The sequence below is a fragment of the Pinus tabuliformis genome, chromosome 4_1, assembly GCF_031772625.1.
Source record: "Pinus tabuliformis cultivar Carrire ecotype Pingquan chromosome 4_1, CPIR1, whole genome shotgun sequence".
NCBI classification, from domain to species: domain Eukaryota; kingdom Viridiplantae; phylum Streptophyta; class Pinopsida; order Pinales; family Pinaceae; genus Pinus; species Pinus tabuliformis.
This window is the reverse complement of record NC_142303.1, coordinates 201,687,815-201,710,834: the sequence shown is the minus strand read 5'-3', so window position 1 is coordinate 201,710,834 and position 23,020 is coordinate 201,687,815. Positions and strand designations below refer to the sequence as shown.

At 38.9% G+C, this 23,020-nt stretch overlaps 1 pseudogene across 1 annotated transcript in view; it reads right to left on the bottom strand.

Moving 5' to 3' along the window:
- The window catches only part of LOC149174920 (sorting nexin 2B-like), a 165,115-nt pseudogene extending 148,076 nt beyond the window's left edge, over window positions 1–17,039 (bottom strand). The window contains exon 1 of the transcript XR_016257954.1: window positions 15,078–17,039. The product of XR_016257954.1 is annotated as a sorting nexin 2B-like (transcript). The remainder of the gene's footprint in view (window positions 1–15,077) is intronic.
- Window positions 17,040–23,020: the final 5,981 nt, after the last annotated feature.

Sequence of the window (23,020 nt, the reverse complement as noted above, 5' to 3'; positions counted from 1 at the left end):
TAGGCCAGGAGTGCGAGTAGCCAATCAGGCAATGTGAGCAAGCCAGAAGGGGGTAGAGTTGTTTGGCAAAAGGAGAAATTTTCTCCTAATTATTTTGACGAGATTATTGTTGGAAGATTGCCAGTCAGGCTTCCAGATTATTGTACTCAGATTTTACTGTTGCATAATAATAAAAATAAACCCTCATATGTTGCACTGATTTTCCCTTCGGGGTTTTTCCAGGGACTATTGTCCAGAAATTATTGTGTCAATTTTATTGTGTGTGCATATATTCTCTCAGTTCTAGTTTATTTTCATCAGCGTAATTTTATTGTGAAGAATTGTAGTGCGATTTATTTTTTATTTCTTGTAATAAATAAACTGCATAATTAATCAGTTAAAAGAATAAATTTCCAGTTGTTGCAATTTAAGGAAATTTCATAGGCTACTGGCAGCTTATGAAGCCATATAGCTGCACATGTAGCCATGCTTGTTGCGATGTACTAGGCCTTTGTAGAACTCAATGTTGAAGAATGTAACTAGTGTTGGTCTTCATAATTATATTTGAAATGTATTTGTCAAAAAATATATATATATTATTAAATAAATTGGCTTATTAAAGCATGGGTTTCATGCTTGGGTCAATTGTTTTTTGGTCAAAGTCTCCATTGAAGACTTCTAGGGTTTATGTTAAGTGTCCTTGTCCATGTCATAATGTAAAGAACCCTTCTTGGGAATTATTTGTCAAGAAAGAATATTATTTTAATGTAAATTAGGTCAATTAGGCCTCCTCCACCAAGTCAGCCTCATTAGAAGAATTCAATCACCTAAGAAGACCATATATAAGCAACAACTTGAGTCATTTGGAAGGACATCTCACACAAGTTCAAATTGCAGTAGCTGGGAAGCAGAAAAAGTATGAAGTTCAAGAAGGAAGTTGGAATCGAAGTTTTTGAGTCTCTCTCTCTCTCTCATGTGCAATGAAATTCTGAAGCTACATCAAGGTTGAAGTTGTGAAGCTACTGCATCAAGGTTGAAGCTGTGAATTTGTTGCATCAAGGTCGAAGCTGTGAAGCTACTACATCAAGGTCGAAGTTGTGAAGTTGTTGCATCAAGGTCGAGGCTATGAAGTTGCATGAAGGTCGAAGTTGTGAAACTGCTAGGCTGAAGCTATTGAAATTTCTAGATTGAAACTGCAACCCTAAAGTTGGGGTCGAAGTTATGTTGTTGGAGCCTCAGAAGCCAAAATTTCTGGATTGTTGCTGGGTTGAAGCTGTTGGATAAGAAGAGACTACTAAATCATCTTGGACGGCTGCCTTGGTGGAGGAGGAAGGTCTGTTGGTCAAGGGTCCTGGTCCATCACATTTGAATTACTGAAGGGAGAGTTTTTGACTGGGTTTTCCCCTATATAGAGGTTTTGCCCTAGTTGTGCACCTACATCTGGTGTCCTTGATCTTCGTGTTTTGGTTTTGGTAATTGCTTGATGAGCTAATATAAAATAAGAACATAAGGAAAACAATAATAACTCAAAGAAATCACAAGTAATTATCAACAAGAGAAAATATGTTGCCTTTTCGATTTTCCAACATGGTATTAGAGCTAAGGTGAAGAAGAAGAAAAAGGCAGCCTGAAGATCTATTGAAGGAAAAAGGAGATTGAAGGAAGATCATTAAAGGGATCATATAAGGGGATAAGCCTACTATCTACAAGAACTATGTCTAACTCAATGAAGGGAGAAAACAAACTAGAAGGAGCCTCCAACTACAGGGCATGGAAAAAGAGGATAGATCTCATCCTTGAGAAGAATAAAGTTTTGGATTTAGTTCAAGGAAAAGTCAAGAAACCTACAGATGAATCAAGTGAAGCAGAGAAAGCAAAGTTCAGAGAAACCGAAATATTGGCCATGAACCTAATAGTGGATGGAGTAAAGGACAACCTCATTCCATATATATCCAACATAGATTTCGCTCAAGAAATGTATGAGGCTCTATCCAAATTATTCACAATCAAGAACATTGGTCAAATTGCAAGCCTCAAGAATGAATTAAGAACTATTAAGATGACGAAGGACGATACTGTGGCATCCTTCTTTATAAGGATATCTAGAATCAGAGACGAACTTCAAGCAATAGATGAAATTGTACCAGAAAAAGAGCTTGTGATTACTACCCTTCTAGGACTACCAACATCATGGAGTGCCTTTGCATCAAGAATCAATAGTTGGAAGGATACTCCAACATTCGAACAAATGTGGAATGCATGTAGTCAAGAAGAAGCCAAAATATCGTTAGTAAGCAACAAGGAGGAGGATGAAGAGGAGAACATCTCAAATGCCTATTCCGCTCATCACAAGAAAAAGGGAACCTTCAAGAAGTACAAAGGACCAAAGAAGAAAGTAGACCTATCAAAGATCGAATGTTACAATTGTCACAAGATGGGTCACTACAAAAGTCATTGTCCAGAGAGCCCAAGGAATAAGAAGAGAGATAGGGATTAAGCAAATATCGGCAATGAAGCTCCACCAAAGAAGAACAAGATGGAAGAATCTGAAGTCAAAGACATATTTGCTAGGGACTCTTAGGGATTCTATCCCTTAAATATCCTTTTATTCTAAGTTTTGATTTGTTTTCCTTTATGTTTTGATTTCTAAAACTTGTAGGTCTAACATGTCTTGTTAGAACACCTTTTATTTATCGTTGTGGGTTTCCCTCAAGATTAGATTAAGAGGGAACCTCCACCAAGTTACCAAAAGATAAGTATTATGTTCCTTGTTTCGTCATTCAAGTTTGGTTTCCTCCTCACATCAAGGCTTGTTTGAATTATATGCTAATAACCTTTTATATTTTCCATTTTAGGAAAGCTTGTTGAATACTCAAGGGTTACGAAGGAGACTTCAAAGGATAGACTTGAAGCATGGAAGAAGTTTTTCCCTTCAAGAATTGATGTCATACAAGGTTTGTTAAGGAACAACTCAAGGTATGTCTTAAACTATAAGCTTTGTTATAAAGTTCTCTTCATGCAAAAGGTACGGTCATTCTTTCTTTTAAAATTTGCTTTACATTACTAACATCGTTATGTCTAGGGTTTTGAATCACAAAGATTCTTGTTAGGGTGATTAATCATTAGATTGAATCTACCCTCATTATATTATCATTCTTGTGGAACCCTAAAAAGGTTCACCGTAAAACCCTAACCTAAGGGTATGTCGATGCTAATATGGAAACCCTAGTCTACTTAGGGTTGTTGATGAAATCTAGAATTCCTATTCTTTTGATGTTTTGGTATTGTTATGATAAAATCCCTAGTCCTTTAGGGTTTTCTATCTAAAGTTATGTATTGAATCCCTAGATATTTATGAGCAAAACCCTTATAATATCTATAGTAAGATCCTAGGAATGAAGCCCTAGGTGTATGTTCATTTGTCTGATCAAAACCCTAGCCTGGTCAAAATTGTTGTATGTCTAACTTTAATGTATTGATATTTGTGTCTTGGGTTTACCTAGTAGATATTGTTGTGATATGCTTGTGCATGATTATGAAATCCTAGATATGTATATATGCTAACCTAATTGTTGATGCTCATAGTTTGTAAATTCTAGGGTTTGTAACAAAGCCCTAGTAGAAGTTTGATATTCTAGGATATGATGATATTGTTTTTGATATGATGATTAAATCTAGGGTTTGCAACAAACCCTAGTAGAGTCTAAAATGTATAGTAGAATTGTTATTTGATTGAATTGTTGATATCTAAGGATTTGTGTCTCTAAGATGGAATCTAGGGTTTGTAATGGATCATAGTAGAATCTATCATATATCTCTGAAAATAATATTGAGCAAGAAGTTTAAGTCCAGATGTGTCTTATGTTGATTATGAACCTAACTAGGTTTAGCTAATTGATATCTAACGTCTAATGCTTCCATTATTGTATTGACATGATTCTGATATAGTTAACTTCATGCTTTTATATTTGGTTGTACTTGTTGTTAAAGTTTTGCAAGTACATAATCTTCAAGATGTTAGAGATATTCGTAATTGAAAAATAATGATGAACATGATGGAAAAAACTATAAGGATGAGGATGATCAAGATGACCTTGATGAAGTTGCGAAAGGTTGAAGCTTCTCCGATGTTATAGAAAAAGAAAATTGCTCATCTTTCTAAGTTGAGAAGAAACATGGTTAGAAGAAAAGAGTACATCTCCCCAATTAAGAGGGAGGGCATATTATGATAGTCATGATGGATACCTTGAAGAAGAAATCGGAGAATGAATGAATGCACCACAAAGTTTTGAGGATGTCTTGGTGCTGATGAAGAAATGAAAGAAGAAAAGCTTTCAACTAGTTGCATATGAATAACTTGATATAAGTGGCATCAGGATGATTGAAGACTTTGAAGGTTTGTGTTTACTTGTATGTATATTTGAAAGTTTATTACTAATTGGGGTTTGTGCTTGTCTCTCCATAAACAGGTTGAACACTCTGGGAGCATGCTTGGACAAATGGATATATCTAGTTTATTAGGGAGAGATGAAGCATCTAATGGCGGATGCTTGGGAGGACATCTGGTTGGCCTATGTGTGTTTGATGTCTAGATCCCGAAGAGGGAGGGTGGCATTGGTCTTGGAGCTCTGACCTTGGATACGCACCTAGATCCCTGGGTTGATGGTTAGTTAGTAAGCCTGATGGTACCTAGACTGGTTGAAAGCTTTAGTCCATCTTAGTCCCACCCAGATAGATTACCCTGGTCAGGAATCTAGTCTGTAGCACTGAGTGTGTTGAACTCTTCATAGTTCATTTTGGAGATCTTCCATGTACCTCTATAGATATAGGTAATTATGAATACCTCCCTAGTTAAGAGGGAGTGTTGAAGAATGTAACTAGTGTTGGTCTTCATAATTATATTTGAAATGTATTTGTCAAAAGAAAGAAAAATAAATTTTATTATTAAATAAATTGGCTTATTAAAGCATGGGTTTCATGCTTGGGTCAATTGTTTTCAGGTCAAAGTCTCCATTGAAGACTTCTATGTTGGAATTTCTAATTCTAACCCGTTAGAAATTCTTCCTGTACTATCTGGTTTATTTCACCTACTTGTTTAATTACTTAACAAGTTATTTAACCATATAAATACTGAAAATAAACACAAGTACAGTCTCAACATCTACAGATCATCAACTGAAAGAAAACAAGCACACAAGTGACACTGTTATTTTTGGACAAATTTCCTGGAAAAACCCAATGCGGGAAAACCGATGCAGCTATTCAGAGGGTTATATTATTATGCAGACTATCTGAGTACAACTGGGTGCCTAACCGACTCACTCGACATAGAAAAATACACAACAGCAATACCTCTATATCCGGAAACAAGTATTCAGAAAACCTATCCCACGAAACCCTCTCTGGCACAACTGAAGCTCAGCGTTGGCCCTTCTGGCCTCTGCATTAGCCTCCTGCTGACCTGCGTCAGCCCCAGGACCCTCTGCGTCAGCCCTCTGAGGCACTACGCAGCCTCTAGGAGCCTCTGTGTCACTCCCTCTGCCCTCTGCGTGGATGACGCAATCTCTCTAGGCTCTGCATTGCCTCTGTTGGGCTCTGCGTAGCCTGGACTGACTGCTGCTCTCGCTCTCTCTGCTTCTGTGTTGGTCTCCCAGTATTGTCCCTGCCTCTCTGCCTCGTACTCACTGCCCCTTGTTGTTGATCATTGATTCAACTTTGCTTAGCAACCCCGCTCTAGCAAAATGAATGACTGATCACTCTAGTGTATTTTCCAACTGACCCTCAAGCCTCCTCTTATAGTTTTCTCGTTGGTCCTTCAACGACCGAGATTAAATCTCTAATCAACAGCTAAGATTAGATTTGGCTTGATCCATGACTTTTGGAACCTTCTAGCCCAGTTTTATATTAATACCCATTAATATTTTATGTTTCCTAAGTTTAGACTTAGGAACTCCATTAAAAATATTAATTATTTTAATATCTCCCAAATGGATACAATCTATCCAAACCATTTCTAGGTCTTGGAGATCTCATGTGCTTTAACCTCTCCACCTATTTTCATGGCTAGAGCACATCCGATGCTACCCCAAATCAACACTCCCTCTTAGCGAGGATTGTGCTCTTGTAATACTCCACATTGAGCATCACCTTGATTATACGGCACCGGTACCTGTGCTGATGCTAGGCCTCCCCGCCCAACATCCTCTGCAATGCTGCATCCTGTACCGCTGCCCATGGCCCTGCCACTGCCACTGCTGCATCCTGTACCGCTGCCCATGGCCCTGCCACTGCCGCTGCTGCATCCATACGACAGCTCCCTCTACATCCATGTTGCTGCTGGTCCATCCTCCCAACACTGCATCTACACTGCATCCCCTCTCATCATGTTGCGTCGTGCTACTGCTAATGCACTGCAACTCAGTTACTGAGAAGTAAATAATTGATCCACCCAACTTCTGACATCCCTTTCAGGCTAGAAACACTCCCGATGTTGAAGCTCTCTCTGTCGCTAACAAGTGCTCCCTCTACTGACCTCTGTGTTGCTACAACAACTTGCATCTTGCACCGTTGCACACCTCCCTGTGCCATCCTGCACTGGTGCAACACTCCCGTGCCTCTCGCACTGTTGCAGCCTGCTAGCCTCACGCTGCTTGGGGACTCTTGCACTGTAGCATTCTCTGTCGCTTCATCCACATCCGTCTCTACCGACATCCGCCAGTCCTGCTACTCCTCTTCGAGGCTCCCGTAGCAAGGTATAATCCAAGAGGTTGGGTACCTCAAGGATCCTGCCCCTCATCGCTTGTAGTCCTCCTGACTACAGCTCGATGTCTCCCCACTTCTTCTCAAGTGGCACATGAGCACTCATGGCACAATCGTCATCCTCCTCGACTTCTTTCTCCGCCTTCGCTGACACTGCCTTCGAGTCAGAAGCCTCTCCCTTACTCTTCTTCCTCGGACACTGGTTCGCAAAATGACCTAGTTCCCCAAAATGGAAGCACTTAACCTTGGAGAGATCCTTCATCTTCCTCTTCTACTGCTTTCCCGCAGATGCTAGAGTTGCATCCTCTTCTTCCTCCTTCTTGATCCTAACCCCTTTGCCGCTACTCCCCGCCTTGGTCAGCCATCTGATCTCTTCTTGACGAAGAGTCGCCCACAGTTCTTCCCAATCCGGAAGACTCGTCCTGCCCAGTATGCTCTGGACAAATACCTCCCAATCCTCGAAGACTGCGTTAAGTGCGGTCCTCACCATTAATTCCTCATCTGGCATGGCCCCTATGGAAGTTAGTTGGTCACAGATCTCCTTCAACCAACCAAGGAAGATATCTATCTGCTCTCCCTTCTGCATCTGGTATGCCCTTAGCTGATTCTCTAGGAGCATCTTCCTCTACACGGAAGTATGTTGTTACAATGTCTTCAAAGAGTCCCACATCTCCTTTGTTGTTTCCTTCTCGGCAATATGTGGTACCACATGATCCTTGACCCCATCAAGGATGATGCACTTTGTCTTAGCCATTGCCTCCTCGCACCTATCATTTGCTATCGAATCAACTGGGATAGCCATCGTTCTCAAGACAAAGCCCTTGATGCGATGTTTGTCTAGAATGGACAAGATCTTGGCCTTCCAGACCACAAAGTTGGACACTCCGTCCAGCCTATCCTGATCTCTCGACCCATTCACGGCCATCTCGCTGCTCTTCTCTGACAACTCCTCTGAGTCTCTCTACTTCCCTCCTGGAAGTTCTCTTCTGGGCTCCTCTGAGTCCCGATTTCCTTCCTGGAAATCCTTCTGCCAAAGTCAAATTGCCCCACTCCAATCGTCTATGCAACTGCGACACTGATACGGATTCCTTGGCCAAAAATCCACCTCGGCAGCAACTCCCTCCACCTTGGTCTTGCCCTGTTAGGTACTATTCTGACCACGGTACCCCACCAGCTTCGCTCCACAAACTACCCACAGCCTCCTATACCCCAGCAACTGAAGGATTGAACCTCTTGGCTCTGCACAATCTCGGCACCGGCAAAACAACTCCCTCAACCAACTGCGTCAGCCCTCTTGGCCTCTGCATGAGCCTGTTTATGCCTCCCTTAGCCTCTGCACTGCCTTTCTTTGGCCCAAACTGATGACGCAATCCCTCTGCATCACTCCTTCCTCTGTCACTTTCTGCAAGGATCATCTCTATCACTCGAGACAACTAAATCTGCTACAAATGCTCTGCTAAGTTGATGCCTTCAGTTTTCGTGTGATCTGCAACCACCCTCTGATACCATGTTGGAATTTCTAATTCTAACCCGTTAGAAATTCTTCCTGTACTATCTGGTTTATTTCACCTACTTGTTTAATTACTTAACAAGTTATTTAACCATATAAATACTGAAAATAAACACACGTATAGTCTCAACATCTACAGATCATCAACTAAAAGAAAACAAGCACACAAGTGACACTGTCATTTTTAGACAAATGTCCCTGGAAAAATCCAATGCAGGAAAACCTATGCAGCTATTCAGAGGGTTGTATTATTATGCAGTCTATCTGAGTACAACTAGGTGCCTAACCGGCTCACCCGACAGAGAAAAATACACGACAGCAATACCTCTATATCCGGAAACAGGTATTCAGAAAACCTGTCCCACGAAACCCTCTCCGACACAACTGAAGCTCAGCGCTGGCCCTTCTGGCCTCTGCGTCAGCCTCCTACTGACCTGCATCAGCCCCAGGACCCTCTGCGTCAACCCTCTGAGGCACTACGCAGCCTCTAGGAGCCTTTGCGTCACTCCCTATGCCCTCTATGTGGATGATGCAGTCTCTTTGGGCTCTACATTGTCTCTACTGAGCTCTACGTAGCCTGGACTGACTGCTGCTCTCGCTCTCTCTGCTTCTGTGCTGGTCTCCCAGTATTGTCCCTGCCTCTCTGCCTCGTACTCACTGCCCCTCGCTGCTGATCACTTATTCGACTTTGCTTAGCAACCGCGCTCTAGCAAAATGAATGACTGATCACTCTGGTGTATTCTCCAACTGACCCTCAAGCCTCCTTGTATACTTTTCTCGTTGGTCCTTCAACGGCCGAGATTAAATCTCTAATCAACGGCTAGCATTAAATTTGGCTTGATCCATGACTTTTGGAACCTTCTAACCCAGTTTTATATTAATACCCATTAATATTTTATTTTTCCTAAGCTTAGACTTAGGAACTCCATTAAAAATATTAATTATTTTAATATCTCCCAAACCAGGTACAATCTGTCCAAACCATTTCTAAGTCTTCGAGATCTCAAGTGCTTTAGCCTCTCCACCAATTTTCATGGCTAGAGCACATCCGATGCTACCCCAAATCAACATTCTAGGGTTTATGTTAAGTGTCCTTGTCCATGTCACAATGTAAAGAACCCTTCTTGGGAATTATTTGTCAAGAAAGAAAATTATTTTAATGTAAATTAGGTCAATTAGGCCTCCTCCACCAAGTCGCCTCATTAGAAGAATTCAATCACCTAAGATGACTATATATAAGCAGCAACTCAACTCATTTGGAGGACATCTCACACAAGTTCAAATTGCAGTAGCTGGGAAGCAAAAAAAGTGTGAAGTTCAAGAAGGAAGCTGGAATCGATGTTTTTGGGTATATCTCTCTCTCTCTCTCATGTGCGATGAAATTTTGAAGCTACATCAAGGTCGAAGCTGTGAAGTTGTTACATCAAGGTTGAAGTTGTGAAGTTGTTGCATCGAGAAGTTGTTGCATCGAGGTCGAAGCTATGAAGTTGTTGCATCAAGGTCAAAGTTGTGAAGCTATTGCATCAAGGTCGAAGCTATGAAGTTGCATCAAGGTCGAAGTTGTGAAGCTGCTAGGCTGAAGCTATTGAAATTGCTAGATCGAAACTGCAGTCCTGAAGTTGGGTTGAAGTTTTGTTGTTGGGAAGCCGAAATTTCTGGATTGTTGTTGGGTTGAAGTTGTTGGATAAGAAGAGACTACTAAATCATCTTGGAAGGCTGACTTGGTGGAGGAGGAAGGTTTGTTGGTCTAGGGTCTTGGTCTATCTCATTTGAATTACTGAAGGAAGAGTTCTTGACTGGGTTTTCCCCTATAGAGGAGTTTTTCCTTGGCTGTGCACCTACATATGGTGTCCTTGATCTTCGTGTTTTGGTTTTGGTAATTGCTTGATGAACTAATATAAAAGAAGAACATAAGAAAAACAATAACTCAAAGAAATCACAAGTAATTATCAACAAGAGAAAATCTTTTGTCTTTCCTATTTTCCAACACTCGATGCCACGAACTTCTGCTTCCTGTTGTACCAAGAAACAACTCTTGATCCCGCGCTAAAGCAACACCCTAAAGTGTTTTTCCAATACACTATGTTACCTAGCTAGTCTACATCAATATAGCCAACCTACCTGCCACCATCACCTCGATCATACCTGATCCCATACTCGATTGTGTCGTGCAAATACCTCAACACATGTTTTGTCGTTGTCCAATGCACACCCTTCGACTCCACCAAAAAACTGACTGAGAGAGTTTACTGCATAGGATATGTCTAGCCTGGTGTTGACCAGATACATGAGAGAGCCTATCAACTACCTATACAAGGTGGGGTCCACATCCTTCTCCCTGGATGCATCTATCTTCCTCCAATTAGTGATCATGGGAGTAGACATGGCTCTACAATCCTCCATCCCAAATCTCCTTAGGATCTCGATACAGTATTTCCTTTGTCCAAGGAAAATCTTGCCATCTATCTGCCATACCTCCATGCCTAGAAAATAGTGCATGAGCCCCAAATCCTTCATCTCGAACTCAACTGCAAGATCCCTCTTGCACTCCTCTATGAGCCCCAGTGAACCTGTCAAGAACAAGTTATCCACATATAGGACAAGAATGAGTACCTCACCCCCAACCACCAAGTAGTAGAGGTTCATGTCCACCTCACTCTTCATAAAGCCCATGCCCTACAAGTATCTGTCGATGCGCTCATACCACGCCCTAGGAGCCTGCTTGAGCCCATACAAAGCTCTCCTCAACCTATACACGAGGGTCTCCCTGTTGTGTGCCACAAAGCCCTTCGGTTGTTCATTGTACACCTACTCCTCCAGTTCACCATTCCTCTATTGTGCACAAACTTCCCTCAGTGCGACAACTTTGTGACGACAAGTGCAACACCAAAGATACACTTTGCGACACTGTGACAACACTTGTGCGACAATACTTCAAACTTTGGAAATGAGTGCGATACATGTTTACATGGTAAGTACAACTCATTAACGCAAAGATTAGCCCTTGAAACACATCAAAACTAGCTTTCGTGAGTTGTGCGACACTCCGCATGCCAAAAGACGACATTTACTATATGAAGAGAAAAGGGGGAATGACACTTGCAATACACGAACGATAGTGAAAGTGACACATGCCATAGAGAAGATAACACAAAAACGACACTAATTAAAGAGAGAGCAAGCAAAAGCAAGAGTCGAAAGCATGAAAATGACACTCACGAAAGCGAAGGTGCGCAAAAGCAACAATTTAAAAAACTCACAAAAATAGAAGTACAAATGCAGCCAAAAGTGAGGGACTATCAATAACAACGCGCACTGACTGTCGATATGTGTTAAACATTGCACAGACATTGTCTCGATGGACTGTGCTATGCTTGTTCAAGCTTGCGTAAAAGAATGCACTCATGAACTTGTAGCAAACTGAGCATGTGTGAGCAAGTGACTTCGACCAATCAAGAAGTGACTATGGAACGACCGATCACAAGATCCATAGTAGGCTCCAAAATTCAAATGTTGGCAAAATTTTGGAAGGTGTTTTTCGTAACGACAACAAATTGAAAAGGGGGAATCTCTATTTATACCAAAAATAGATAAAAACTCTTACTTAAAGCTTAAATTATTGATAAAGTGATCAGGCCCTTACTATTAAAAATGTGGCATGTTACAAATATTGAAATATGATACTGTAAGGGCCTAGGACAAGAACATTGCTACAAAATGACTAATGTATATAGAATCTAATGTCCAATAATAATAAAAAATTGTTCATGTGCATAACACCCAACATGCTAATACATTGTGCTATGCCTTTACTCATACTCTAGTAGATACATTGTTTGACTACCTTGAAGGTCATCATGAAATTCATGTAAGATTGCCTTTCAATTCCACCATGTCAGGAATAACTATTGCTTTATTGTGCTGTGATATGACTTCCTCCAATTAAAAGTCGAGAAGATCATTGCCTTATTCAAATAGCACTTGATGGCCCCAATTATCCTTATCTTGTGCTTTCTTTTTTTCTTTCCTTGATGATTTTTGTGCCAAATATACGACTGGCATATATTTTGAATAAGGAGTAAGTGACCATGTTTCTTTACTACTGTTGGCCTAAAATTATTGAATACCAATTCCCAACAATATTGGTCATATCCTTGTCTATAGGGTTGATTTTGGGTGATTGGGAGGAACGATTTTTATTCTCCCCATCCAAGTTCAATTCTTGCAAGTGACATGTTGACTTTCTATTGAGTATGTTGTAATGGCTTCGAGCCTTGTTGTTGAACGACCTTGACCCCTAAAGAATACCTTACCCTTGCCTACATGCTAGAAGGTGGAGTACTTGGTTATATGGAAAAAGAAAAGTACTATTCAGAACCAACTCACTTTTGGAAGTAAAAAATAACAAATTGTAGAGTCTTTTTTTTTGTGTGCGTCTAAAGGAATCAGCAACCGGGTCGGGTTTATATTAGCATGACACGGGGTCAATTCCAACAGCTACCACTATAACCCCTACGTGAACCCATATGTGTCCCCACACACGGCTCACATGGTAAGTCAGGGGAGTATTGAACCTGAACCACATACATCACATTAGACTTCGTATCACGACCATTGCCAATCAAGCTGCCATCCTAGGGGCAGCAAATTATATAGTCTTATTATCACTTTAAGATCATTATTTTTGAGATGATGATTCCAAAGTTTGATGACATGAATGATAACCAACCAACAAATCTTGGTGAAAATAAAGATCTCTCTACTCAATTTTATTCATCCTCCTACTTTTGTTTGCAATTATTCTACCATCTTGAAATAACAATTCCTATGGCCATCCCACTTGCATGTTTATAAACAGTAAATGATTTCAAAGCAGCTAGTAGAGCCATTACCAAAACTTCTGTTAATTTCTGCTTGAGTAGATTAGAGTTGTCTGATTGCCTCTAAAGTCCACGAAACGCTTCTGGGTTTCTTCAACATCTTAATCATAAATATTACAATCTAGGAGAAGTTAGGACAAGTTACAAATCCTTTGTAGAAACTTATCAGTCCAAAAAAACTACATATTTCATGCACGCTAACTGGGGCTTTCTCTTCTCTGATGACATGAACATTTTTCAGGCCCATAGCTATGACTTTTCAAAGACTTTGTCTCACATACTCCATCACTATCTTTAGAAAATCACATTTTGAAAACTTAGTAGATAGACTGGCCTGTATGAGGAGACTTAAAAGTGTTAACACTAATTCCACATATTGATATATATACTTTTCATTTTGTTTTAGATCAAGATATCATCTCATATCAGTGTAACAAATGCTTTCAGCGTGTTCAGTTGCAATAGCGTTGAAGGGATGAAAATATTACCCCATACAAGCTGGATACAACTTTGACTTGAATATTATTGCGCTATTGGAGCCAATTTGGCATGGGATTTGCTTGGATATATATTCACAACATTTGGGTAAGCATTTGCATGTTGCTTTTCTATCACCAAATTCTTTTATGGAACACACTATATTTGATGTGATCTTATCTGCAGAGCTATAGGCAGATGTTTCTTATTATAATTTATTTTATCAATGGCCTTGAGATGCCTAGAGTTTGTTCAGTTTAAACGGGTTGACGGATGAAAATATTTCCAATAAGGCTAGATACATCGCCTTACTGGAACATTATTGGATGACTGTAATCCATATGGCATGGCAATTCCTTGCATATACATTTATATGGCCTAGAGCAATGAGAATTTTTAGGTTGCATTTCTATCACCAAACTCATCCATGGAATCCACTATTTGTTGTAATCTGAGCTGCAGAGCTAAGGATAGAATGTTTCTTATTATATATGTATTTTGACATTGGCCTTGAAATTCGAACTTGTTCAGTTTTGACGGGTTGAAGGGATGAAAACATTTCCCAATGCAAGCTGGATTCACTTTTTAACTAGATCATTATTGGACTGTCAGAGCCAATATGACATGGGAATTTGCTGGGTGTATATGTATATAGTTTGGAGCAATAAGCATATGTATGTTACTTTTTTATAACCAAATTCTTTCATCGAAACCGCTATTTCATGAAAATTTAGGTGGTTGCCACTATGGATTTTTGCCATATGGTTATACAAATAGTCCAAGAAATCCCTTGAGTTTTGGCTTTTACGCAGAACTCTCTACCTTCGTACAATCAAAAAGGCAGTTTGCTTCAGTCATATCTATATCTAACAATCTACTTATATATCTATAGAGGACCCATCCATTTATCTAGCCCCGTCTTTCCTTCTTGCAAGCTCATCCTGTGAGCCTCAAAAGTATGATCCATGTGGTCCCAAATAACATAAGTCATGCTAGTGTGCAAAAAGCCCGTGCCATAGACATTATCGACCCACAATGCCCAAAGGGCCTATAAGGCATCAGCCCTACAAAACTTCAAAACATGAAGATCAGCGTGAGGTAAGAACAAATACCTTAAATATATAATGCCTTGCATGCATTAAATTTATTAGCTTTCCAATTGTTTAACTGTAACATGGACCTATATTAGTGTGTCTTAGACTATTAGTGTGCGTGCGCGCATAAAATGCCACATAAAAACAATCTAAAAGAAAGACACTTTCACCAATGATGATGAATTTTAAGAAAATATGACTGTACAGGCTACTATTAGTGTGCGTGCCCACATAGAATGCCACATAAAACTATCTAAAAGAAAGACACTTTCACCAATGATGATGAATTTTAAGAAAATATGACTGTACGGGCTCAGAAAAACAATGCAGAACATATGCACTAGAAGCTAGTAAAATCAGATAAACTTCTATACATACCTGTTTAGAGGCTTGTCCTAGACAGTGTTCAAGATCCCATAATTTTTTTTTCCTTTCCGAAAATTCCTTATCTTCCTCTACAACATAAGACTTTGCTCCTCCCCGATCATGTGTCATGTACTGCCTTAGCTCCTTAAACATTCTCCGCAAAACTCTGCCTCCTTTTGCAGGTTGAACAACGTCTCGAGAAGTAAGCAAGGTACTGCTTTCAGCTCCAAAGAGCTGCTGGGGAAGTTTCACTGCTCCATCTAACATTCTTGAAGCCATATCTGTGGTGGGTGTAAAGGCAGTCTCCCTTGAACCTGAAGAAATAACATCAATTCCTTGCTCTTTCTAATAACGGGATGAGCAGCTAGTCGACCAAGGTATTTTTCCACTGCAATTCTCCTCTGCTCAATAAACTCATCCTTATTCATAACCTGACTTTCCACAGTATGTTTGTCCGGGCGAGGAGGGATGAAATACCCTCGATACGACTCGGAAAGCCTATCAGCCAGAGTCACGACATCACGAAATCGACGCCTGACCTTGAACTCCTTATTGCCAAATTCAGGGATATTGGTGCAAGTGACGATAAGATATGTAATATATGTGTTTCCGCCGGGAACTAGAGAAGTGGCCATCTCATCATGCTCCTTCTGAGGCTTTGTCACTGTCACTGTCAAGTACTCCGAAGAACTCGATGAACCAGATTGCGGAAAAGGACGGCCAGTCACTGGCAAGTACTCCGAAGAACTCGACGAACCAGATTGCTCAAAAGAAGAACCAGTCACTGTCAAGTACTCCGAAGAATTCAGTGAACCAGAACGTGAAACAGAAGAACTAGAAGCCTCCTTTCCTGACGCTCGGGCACTACCATTTCCAAAAAGCTGAGTGAATAGAACATCTGCACTGATAGGAGGACGATCCACAAGAGAATCACCGTTATCATCATCCGCCGCTGAACAACTCTTCTGAAAGGAATCTTTACTTGGAGACCGCAAAGGGTCCTCTGTAGGAGACAAATGTTTTTGAGTTTCAGAAGAAGACATCCCCCACCTTGACGTTACGATTTCATGATGTCTATTGGACAGATATGATGGTTGTGGTTTTTGTTGGTCAAGTACAGGGCTATTAAAAAAATTGAAGGGCTCAGTTGCTTGGCTCTCTTCATTTTCAAACCCCGTCATATTGACTGGCAATTTAGCAAATAGGAGCTCTAATGCCCTCCTCTGTTATATACATAAATTAAAGCTAGGGTTTCATGTTGATGAAGAAGAAACCATTCACAACAGGAATTGAAAGTTGAAAACCCCGACTAATGACAATAAAATATAGGAGACTTTGGGTTATAAAAATACTAATTCGATAAAAAATTATGGGGGCGGCAACAAGTAATCATTGACAAAATTTCCTAATTCAAGCAAAACATGGTGTCCACGGATCAGAGGAGGAAGTGGGCATCGTATAAAATAAAAATAAAAACAACGCAGGCCTTGCTGTTCTCTAATAATGTGAATGATCAATCAAGCAATCGTGAATGGAGGAGGCCAGAAATCTAAGAGAATATCTAAAGCTAGATATCTGATTATTGATTTCTTTTGCAAAATCAATTGCTCTGCTTACTTGCTAACACGTCGATCGGCTCATCTCTTTTGCAAAACCAATCGCTCTGTGCACTTGCTAACACAATGATCCACTGTGATTTTAACTAAAACAGGCTAAAGAGGCCCTACAAGTCCAAATTTGGCACTGTTTCTGTTCACCTGGCCAATGTGAGATTTGAATTTTCTCTGTAGCTGGATTGGCTTTTGAATTCAGTAACCCGCTGTATCTATGTCGAAGTTCGCGCAATTCTCAGGAAGCGATCCCTATGACTTAATTGACCTTTAAAAAACAATGGCAAACGGTGGCAGTCAGAAGTGACGCCTTACCTACCGTTCCAATGGTTCATGCGTTCAAGAATTGTACTTCAGAAAGCACTTTCCGAATAAAATCAATAATCCAAAAAGGGAAAATCAATAATCCAATAAGGGAATTGTACTTCCAAAAGTAGCTTCCCCAGAAATGTTTTTTTCACAGCTATTTATTTCTTAGGTCTATGACATTGAAAAATCATATTAAATTTATTTTAATTTTATTTGGTTACTATGGCGTATCTTTTTTCAATAGTCAACTCATCATATAGCTTCACCTGTGAAGAGTCTCTATATTTGATATTTAAAGTGTTATTTAATGAAAGTTACTTGAAAGGTTTGGACACTTGTTGTTTTTTAAGTTCTTATTTGGATTTATGTATTATTAGCTTTCTTTGTTTAATTTTTTCACATCTTTGATATTTTTTTTTAAATATCTTTATGAGATTAATTTAATATGATATAAGAAGGTTATTTAGCTAGTTTTTGTCATTTAGTTTAATTATTTAATTTTCAAAGATATGAATCAATTGTTATATTTGAATAAGGATAACATTGTAGATTATCTCTCTTAGTTTAAATATAATTAAATTAGAGTAAAAAACGAAGCTTAGTTTAATTCTTGAACTTTCAAAGATATGAATCAATTGCTATACTTGAATAAAGGCAATATTGTAGATTCTCTTGCTTACTTGAATAAGGGCAACATTGTAGATTCTCTCGCTTAGTTTAAACATAATTCAATTACAGTAAAAAACGAAACTGACATTTGAGATGACTGAGAGAGATATAATTATAATAATGAACAAAGTATTTTCATAAATTAATTAACTAAAATTAATAAATAGATAATTTATTTTCATTGTTTTTTTAATATAATAAATATTTTGTTAAAATGTTATAATTTCATTTCATTAATAAATATTTTAATATAATAATTTTATGTTAAGTGTTTTAATTTTATTTTTAAAAAAATAGAACAAAATTAATCTTTATTGTAAATTAATGGAATACTCCTATATTGAAGGATTGAAATGGCATAGTAGGAAATTATAGTTAAAGGGGACTTAGTTTTAGGATCCCATGGGAGAAAAGGAGACCATAATAATTCTAGAACATTAAATGTGCTCATTAAATGTGTTGTCAAAACAAATCAGATTGAATATTAAATCCTCGTTTTAGGGTCCGCTGGGAGAAAAGGAGACCATAATAATTCTAGAACATTAAATGTGCTCATTAAATGTGTTGTCAAAACAAATTAGATTGAACATTAAATCCACTGACAACGAAAGTGACAAGTACAATGATAACACAATAAGACTATAACCAATAGAAGGTAAGAAAAATAAAACAAATTATTTTTAAATAATAAATATTTTGAGTTTTATAATGTGAACTTTAGACTGCGAAGTTTATTTTTTTGTCAATAAGTAACTAATTGGGTAGTCAACCATAAATCAATCACGTTAACTAATTGGGTAGTCAACCATAAATCAAACACGCTATACCTACCAACAGCAGGATAATAAGGGTAGTTTTTCATATAGGTATTATAACTATTTCAAATGCATGCATAAGTGTAATAATAAAATGGAAAAGCAGTTTAACAAATATGGATAAGAAATTCCATGGTAACCAAATGTTATATTCAAAATTAGGCACAATTAGACATGTGTAACATTCATACTACATATAGACATGGCAAGGAAGATGAATTGGGAGATAGGAACTAGGGTTTCCTCATGCTTGTGAATTGAATAACCTTAATTTGCTTGATTACAAGATTCTTTGGTAGTGAGGTTTGTGAACAAATGGAGTATGGCCTACCTCTCATGGATTACTCAAAAGATATTATCTCCAAGGAAGGGATGTTTGATGTTTCATCAGGGCTTATGGCATATGGGATAGGTCGACACCTTATGGGGCTCCTAAGTATGTGGAGGACTCTCCACACATGTTTGCTCTCATTTTGGTACTATCACGAGTCCTACTTACCTCCACATGAGCCTCACATAAAGTGCCTTTACACTTTTTGGAAAAAGGGAAGGGAGAAGCCTCATTAGCAAGCACTAGTGTGACAACAAGTATTATGGGTCATATGAACCCACCAAAGGGCCATGTTCTTTCGCCTATTCATGTGAAGATGAGTAAAAAGGGATTTTAATGCATAGGGTCCAAACCAAAGAGAGATTTGGTATCCACATTGGTTGAACATTTTTGTGATTTAGAAACAAAGGCCTCTCTTGAGCCTCAGGGTTTTGGTGGATAAGTTGAGTGGTTTAGAGGACGCTCACCCTACGAGTGGTAAGAAGTGGTAGAGGAATGTCATCAAGATTTTGAGTGGAGGTATCGTGTTGGTTTTGGTTGATGATGCCCATATCAAACAAGTGGGGATATTGGTTGGGAAAACCCTTGTAGGGGAACTTCTAGGTCGAAGAGTGGGAATGGATAGTCTAAATTGGTGGATACAGTATGCTTGGGCACCTACTATGATATGGCCCTACTTTCCATCTACTGGCAAAAAGGTGGATAAGATTCATTTTTATAATGAGGAAAATGTCATAAACGTGCTAAAATGAAATTGGTTTTAGAACACCACCTACTTCTCCTTAAAGCTTTGGTACCTTAGTTTTGATGTGCAAGAGGAATTCTCTCAATCCACTCCAATATGGCTTAAATTTTGCGTCTTACCTATGGAGATGTGGGTTGATCACACATTGAGGGATATAGGAAACACACTACGCAAATTTATTGTGGCATATGATAGTTACAATCAATGCAATGGTTGGTCAGTAGCTCGTATTTTGACAGTTATCAATTTGGGCTAGGGATTTTATGAATCGATGGAACTGGTAGTGGGGGAGACTCATCATCTTCAGCTTCTAGAATACTAAATTGTCCTTCTGGGTGCAAGCAATGTCATATTTGTGAACACATTTTGAAAGATTTCCCTAAGCCCTTATAGTAGAAAGTTTAGAGGAAAAAGGAGCCTTCTCACATGGTTTTTGTTGGTAATGTTGGATTTTCCTACCATTGGGCAGACAAAGGTGTTTCAACTCAAGATACCAAAACAATCCTATCTCCCAAAATTACTTTGTTTAGCCCTCCTCGAGTAAACAAGGATGAGGTGGGGATTGGTGATTTTTCCATCCCTTAGGATCTAAAGAGTTGAGCTTGTGACAAAAAAAGCTATATTTCTTGCAGCAATAATGGGAACCTTTGTCATGTAAGTCTCATATGCCTTATTTAGATCAATTTATTTACAGTGTTGGGGTTGATTATATAGAAGAGGGTTATCCATTAGGCCAGGGGTCTATGATTATTATGCAGTTGTTTGTTACTTCAAGTGTTAGTCCCTCCTTTGGCACTATGTTGGTTGGTGGTCTTGAGCCCAAAAACCTTATGCTATCAATCTCTCTAAGGGCTCTAAATTAGGGGCTAGGGATAACTTTTCTTCCTTGAGCGTTTCTCTTTGTGAAATCTCCTTTCCCAAAAGTCAGGGTTTGTGGGAGGAGTGGGATTCACTATAATTTGAGATCTCTCACAAGCACATAATTCAACTTGCCCACTTGGGGTCTTGGACTAGAATGTCCAAAGGTGTTGGTGGGGTCTAAAAATAAGACACAAATTAGCTTAAAACTTGGCTTAGGAAGAGACCATCAAAAAATATTATCAAGGTCATTAAAGGTTACTAACTATTTTAGAGCAAAGAAAGCCCTTTTAGGGGTTTCCTCATTAAAGTCCTCTCCTTAAACATTTGTGGCTTAGCGAGGGCACTAATAAGGTGACCTCAAGAGAATAATCTCATAAAATTTTCTAGACATGATGTTCCTTCGAGAAATTATGGGTAAAAGGGATTGTCTAGTTAAGGAGTTGACGAAGAGTTTTGTGAATTGGGATTTTCTTTCTCTACATGCATAGCGTTTCTTTGGGGTCTAACTTCAAGTTAGAAGTCGACCTTTACCCTCATAAATTTTTTTCTACTTTCTCAGGGCTATGCTTTACAATCATAATCTTGACCCTTGTGAGGGAAAAGAGGGATTTTGGAACAATTTGCTTGCAACTTAATGACTCAAGGATGTTAACCTAATATTGAGGGGAGATCAAAACTTTATGATGAATTGAGGAGAAGTCTTGGGAGCTTCAACTTGAGTGGGTTAGTTGGAAGTTACTTTCATGATGAGATTGAATTATTGGGGTGGGTGCGTTTAAAATCTCCAGAGCCCAAGCCTACTTGTACAAACAACCAATTGAGGAAGGCTAGGATCTCAAATAGACTTTATTGTTTTTCAGCTCTTCGTTCCCAACTGGAGAAGTTCAATAGTCATATATCTTGGGAGGACTATGTATGTTGTTCATAACAATCTCCTATTTATTTGGAATTAAGCATGGGAGAAGAGAAGACAAAAGCTCCTTTTAAGTATAACCATTGTTGCAAAGAGTAGGAGGAATTTAAAGATGTTTTCAAGAATAGTTGGAAATCTTATGATGCTCAGGTCAACACTTCTGCAAGTATACAGTTTTTTCAATCTCTTTGATGAGTTAAGGAGAAATGTGTTCCCTAGGTAACTAAAAGTATGAAAAAAATGGACAAGACCTTAAGGGAGCTAGAGCATAAGTTGACTCAATTTTTTCATGAAAACTTGGATGGGTTATATTTAATGAAGTGTTGGGTAGGATAAAGCAATTGGAGACAATGCACAACAACTTGAAAGGGAAAAAGATTATAGAATAAAAAGTAGAGCTACTTTATTAAGCTTAGGTGACCTTAACACAAAGTATCTTCATCAAGTTTCCAAGTTTAGGAAAATCCCAAATACCATTTGGGAGTTGAATAATATTTGTGGATTTTTTTATGGAATTCTAGGGCTTGGCAGCTTTGGGTGTAAATCAATTCTCTTAGATTTCTAAAGAACAATATAGAGAAAATATAGTGTAAGTCTCAAAAGTGATATCATCTTTCACTAGGATGTTGGAACTTGAGGATAATAAGGAACTATATTTAGATGTCAACAAAGAAGAATTGTTGAAGGCCCTTCACACATTTCAGAAATATAAAATTTTAGGTTTGATTGATCTGAATTGGATCATTATATTGTTTGACATCGATCTCGATGCATTTGGAGTGGAAAAAGTGGAGGAATCAACTAACGGGACCGTTTTTACTAACAGGACCCAATTTGGCGAAACAGGGTCTGAAACCTTCCAGGAATGTTTTGAGGCATCAAATGACATTTTTTGGGGGTAAAACTTTTCCATTCAAATGCAACTCCTTTTTATGCTATTCTACACACACAGAGCTTTCCAACGGCGAAATAATCATGTCAATCAGAGTCCGTATGCAAAAGTTATGCCACTCAGAAGTTGACCTTCCTGTTTTCACACCTATAGTTCAGGAGGATGCCGCATCAGCCCCCATTATTCATGGAAAAGGGGCTAGCCACGTGTTTGTGATGTAAAATACTCTAGAAGATTCTATTTTGTAACTCTAGTTAAGAGTTGATGTAGTCAAACTTAACCACTAGTAGGCTATCAGGTTGTGTTGTAACTGGGCCAATAGGAGGAAGAGGCATCGATTCTTTTGAGAACATTTTGTTCCATAGTTGAGCAAAGATAGCTAGGAGAGATAGGTGGTAGAGCACATGTTATGAAACCAGCTCACAAAAAGATAAAAAATATAGATCAACACCTTAGAAATCAACCTCTTTGAGGGGGCAACCTCCTTTACATTACACAAATGAACAATTCTTGGATGATACAAATGACTAAACCTCCTTTCTATACATAGGAGTCTAAGGGGTCACAATATAATCAAAGCCAACATAACAATAATAATACAAGGGCACAACAATAACAATAGTGGGCTTCTATGGGGCACACTAATAACAATATGGGGACAATGGGGGCACAATAATAACAATAAGGGCAATGATGATAGTAATGGGAGAATCACTAGTATTATAAGGACCTAACATGCCCCTCTCCTTCAAAAAAGTGTTGTCCTCAATGCTTGAGTAGTTTTGGATGCTTCTGTATAAAATTATCATC